Below are 4,814 nucleotides of genomic sequence, written 5' to 3'. Positions count from 1 at the left end.
TGGAGAAAACAGGGTATTTAAGCAGATGTAACAAAGCTATTTATACCCTAAAGTGTTCCTTTACGCTGGGGAGCTGAGACTGTAGCCTCAGCATCAGAGAGAACTTCATAACAGCCTTTTAGTGGAAATAACCCTTATTTACAAGAAAGTTCCGTCGCTGAGCTGAGATGTAAAACAGGAGCAGGAGATATTACTCATAATGCACTGGAAGGGTTGATTCCATACAAGGCCTTTTTATAGTCTTCTAAAAGCAGCAGTTTCAGGTTAGAAATCATGGAGGAAATCTTGGACCCATTGAAGTCGGCACAAGCAATTTCCTTCGCTGTGTTATGAAGAACATTTTAGCTTATGAAAGCCCAGCAGATTTTTTGATCTAATTTATTTTTTTTTAATCATTTATTCTATTTTGATTCCTCTCTGTACATTGCAGCTGGATGGTGCAAGCAGGTTGGTGTCTTTTCTGCTCGTGCATAATTTGACCGTACCATTCCTACGCCCAAGAACAGTGAAGACAACTACATGTTCTTTCAATTTCTTAAAAATAAAATGAAGTAAAATAGAACTCACAACAAAACCCAGCAAAACCAGGTGGCCCTTATGCCCAGCCCCAAACTAGTGATATTAATTCTCTATGTCCTCCTCACTGTGTTGCTAAAGTGACCAGAACTGAGGGGGTTGAATTATCTTGGGGGGGTTAAATTATCTTGGGTTAAATGACCTTGTTCCTTCAAGCAGGGAAATGCTGTCCAGAGAAAAGAAGTACAAATACTGTGGATGGAGTAAGCTATGGCAACACCACCATCATTTTAGCCTTGTGGTATTATCCGTGTTTGTTCCTTCCCTCTTCCTTTCCATTCAAGAACAAGAGCAGAGAGTTGTAATTTGAAAAAAAAAAAAAGATTCTGTTTCAAATGAATTAGCACAGTAATGAACCCAGAAGACAGGCAATGCCATCAGTTAGGCAGTAGATACCCCACATAGTAGATACCTCACAGGTCCAACAAAATGTGCCATATAATACATCTTTTTTAAGTATATAAGGAACATATTTTTATTATTTTTGCATTTGTGCAGCCAGACTCTCCAGTCAAGAAAACAAGGAAATACTAAAATCTGTGTGGTTTGGTTGGAGAGGGTTTGCAACCTCAGACAAGGAGCAGAAGTTATGTAAAGAGCCAGGCACAAAGTTCTTCTGAGTAAAACACACCATCTAGAGGTGGCCACCACTTCTGCAAGTGCTCAAAAAAACTGCAGACAGAAGCTCACAAAGAAGAAAAATCACCTTGATAGAGGCAACAAAATACTTTAATCAGAACCTTTGAAATTAGTATTTCCGAGGGAGTTTCTAAAAAAAGGCACTTCTGCACCAGGTGAAATCAGGCTCCTGTTTTCAGAGGCCTTTTGGAAAGAGAACCAGGTCACTGCTCGTGCCTCGAACATCTGAAGGTCACAGGAGGGAGGTGGTTGTTCAGGGGGCTGAGGCTTGGAGGGATGCACAGACGGCTCTGTGGACACACTCCTGCTTTCAGGTAGTATCTCTGCAAAGATTTATCCAAATATGATGGGATGGCATATAGGAAATGGATCTTCCTAGAAGAAAGAGGAAATCCATAAGCTGTGAAACTCCTAATGAAGTCAGGGAGGACAGTGGAGATGCTGCAGGGACTGTGGGAGTGGCAAAGCATCCCCCTGGTCTGGATGCAGTGAGAGGAGCTGCAGTTCCAGCCTGTGGAGAAACATTCCCTGTCCTGGTGACATTTCAGCCAGTTTTTGAGGGTCTCCAGGCTTTGTAGATCCTGGGAAAGGGGATGCAGAGAGCTGAAGTCCAGCTTTTCAGGGCATATCTGATATTTATTAAACAGTAAATGGCTGGTGTCTGCTTTCTTATTTTGGTTACAAATGCAGGGTGTCCCCGAAAGCCTAAAGGCAAGGATGGGAAATAAAGCACCTCACACTCCTTCCCACCCACCACAGGGCAGGGACAATATTCCTACCCTGATCTAATTGCAGGAACCGTCTGTATACAAACATCTAGTTTGAAACTGCCATATAAACAGGAATCCCAGCACCTTGCAGGGCTTTAATGAACTCTGTTTGCTCTGTCAGTCTGCCTCAGGAATGTCGGAGTCAGAACGTTTCCCCAGTGACAGCTCCATCCTTTAAACTCCGCAGATGAGAGAGTGCGCGGAACAAGCCGTGCTGAGGCAGGATTAGGAGTTACCAGGGTGACACTTTGTAGTTTGGAGGATGCTGACAAGGAGCCTCTCCAAAGCACAAGACTTTCGCTGCAGTTGAAGCAACCACAGAGACCCAATTTGCCTCCGCTGCCACTGAAGTGGCAAAGAAGACTGTGAATTCCCCCTCCCTGGGTCTGTGCTTCTATTGCCTGTGCATTACAGCTGAATTCCTAAGGGCAGGATGTGGCCCCTGGCACCAGGGATTTGCCTTGGGAAGAGGGATGCTCCACTCCATTGCTTGGCTTGGTGGTGCTGAAGGTCTTCACTTTCTCTTCTATCAAGCTTTCCAACATGTTTCTTCCCATAGAGAAGGAGAAATAACTGTGGCAGCAAAAGCCTCTGGGAGTCTTTAATTTGGCCACCATTGGCAGAGCACACCAGTTTCTTTCCCTTTTTCTGCAGGTGCAAATGAATTAATTAAATTTTTTGGGTAAGACTCCAACAACCCATTGGCATTTCAGGTGTCCACAAAACCACATCAGTCAGGGGATTCTCAATGGTCTACTTGGAGTTGGAATCCAGGAAAAAACTTCAAGATCTGTCTCAGAAATGCCCAAACTTTGCCCACTTCAGGCATTCCCTGTCCTAGCCCACAAATTCCTCACTCAGTTGCAGATCCAGGCCCGGGATTAACTACAGGCTGTGTATCAGACATCAGCATATACAACTGATGGAGAAGTAGATCTCCCAGCCTGGAAAGCCACCCAGCATCTAGAGAGGTTTGTGGTGTTTTTTCAAGAAAGTTGAAAGCAGAGATTCAGTATCTGCTCTTTTCAATGATGGGATAGTAAAATTTTTAATTATTAATACAGTTGCAGCAAGAAATTAGTGAAATTGTCAGTAAGAAGAGACAAGGAGCTGAGAGCTGGACATTTGGCTGGACATCCAGTGAACCCCCAAAAGCTCCTTAGTGTGGTTGTCAGTGTCACTCGGGGGTTTTTAGGATAACAGTGACATCAGAGGGAGAAAAAGCCTCGTAAACCACAGGAACCTACCTCTTCCCAGAAGCACAGCCCTTTCCCTCATAAAAGAACAGCAGGTGTTAGAGTGTCACCAAGGGACTTGATTTTGACCACATAGCCAAGAAAAAGCAAGTGCCTTTAGTAATTCTCGGCTTCTCAGTGACCTCTGAGGGAGCAAATCTGCCAAGGCTAAATTGGCTGACTCTTCAGGCCAAAGACAATGATTTATCTGCGTTAGTCGGGCTCAAATCCTGGAGGCTTTATTGAGATTAGAAGGAAACTTAGTCAGCAGAGAGCAAAGAAGCAGCCAAAATTTGGCCTTTCTGAGGGCAGGGAGGTGTGGTGCTGTGGGAGGATGAGACAGAGCAGGGAAGGGGGTGCAGTGCCCAGAGCAGATCAGTGCCCTGATCCCAGCTTTGTGCCAAATCCCAGTCCTTTCCCTGTGAGAGCTTGGGTTGGGAGCAGTCCTGAAGGGCAAACACAGAGATGGGAGCTGTGCTGCCTCGTGTGAAGCAGCAGATCTCTGCAAAGTTCCCAGTGCTACAGCACTGGGTGAAATATAAACGTGTGTGTCTGGGAGGGAGAGGGAGAGAAGAACTGCCTGGGGAGATGAGAAAGGCTGAAATGAGTCACTCCTCGTCTTTTTGTCTAATTTGGTAGATAATACAGGGTGTGATGCTTCACTGCCTCCTCGCTGAGCCAGTTCCAGTGCAGTCAATGAAAGGATCCAGCTGGATCCAGCCCTTATATGGTGCAGAATGAGGCTGGGAGCAGCTCGGGATTGGCCTTGGGAAGAGGGCACAGGGAGTGCTGGCTGCAGGCACCTCAGCCCTGCGTGGAGCCCAGAGCTGGGATGCTTTTCTGTTGGGAAAAGGTTTAGGAGCGTGACACAAGGTCAAACTTGGAGGGGTTCCACTTAAAGTGGTGTTATGAAGTGGCTTTTGACACTTAATATAAAGTTAAGCCCAGACTCGGTGCAGTGTCAGCAGCAGGTGATCACAGACCAGGTAAAGACATGAGTCCCTCCTGGGGAGCAGAGCAGGGGCTGCAGTGGGAGCACAGGATGAGTCACCTGGGAGAGGACAAGGATGCCAAGGAAGGGGGGTTACGAGGGTGATGCTGGGCACTCCCTGAACAGGACTGGGGGCCCTGAGCAGGGCTTGGCTCCATCAGTGGGGCTTGGCTTCTCTTTAAGCGGGGTTTTGCTCCCCAAGTGAAACTTGGCTCCCTGAGTCTGGCTTGGCTCCCTGAGCCTATTTTGCTCCCCAAGTGGGACTCGGCTCCTGAGACGGGCTTTGCTCCCTGAGCCTGCTTTTCTCCCCAGGTGCAACTCAGCTCCCCAAGTTGGGCTTTCCTCTCTGAGCCCAGCTTTGCTCATTGAGCCTGGTGTTGCTCTCCAAGCCTGGATTTGCTCCCCAAGTCCGGCTTTTCTCCCTGAGTCAGGCTCTGCTCCTTGCGCTCAGCTCTGCTCTCCAAGCCTGGCTTTATTCTCTGAGTCCAGCTTTGGTCTCCGAGCCTGGCTTTGCTCTCTGAGCCCGGCTCTCCTGTTTGAGCCCGGCTTTGCTCCCTGAGCCCGGCTCTCCTGTTTGAGCCCGGCTCTCCTGTTTGAGCCCGG

The sequence above is a fragment of the Corapipo altera genome, unplaced genomic scaffold, assembly GCF_003945725.1.
Source record: "Corapipo altera isolate COAL_440 unplaced genomic scaffold, ASM394572v1 50, whole genome shotgun sequence".
NCBI lineage: Eukaryota > Metazoa > Chordata > Aves > Passeriformes > Pipridae > Corapipo > Corapipo altera.
Note: the sequence above shows the minus strand (reverse complement) of the source record.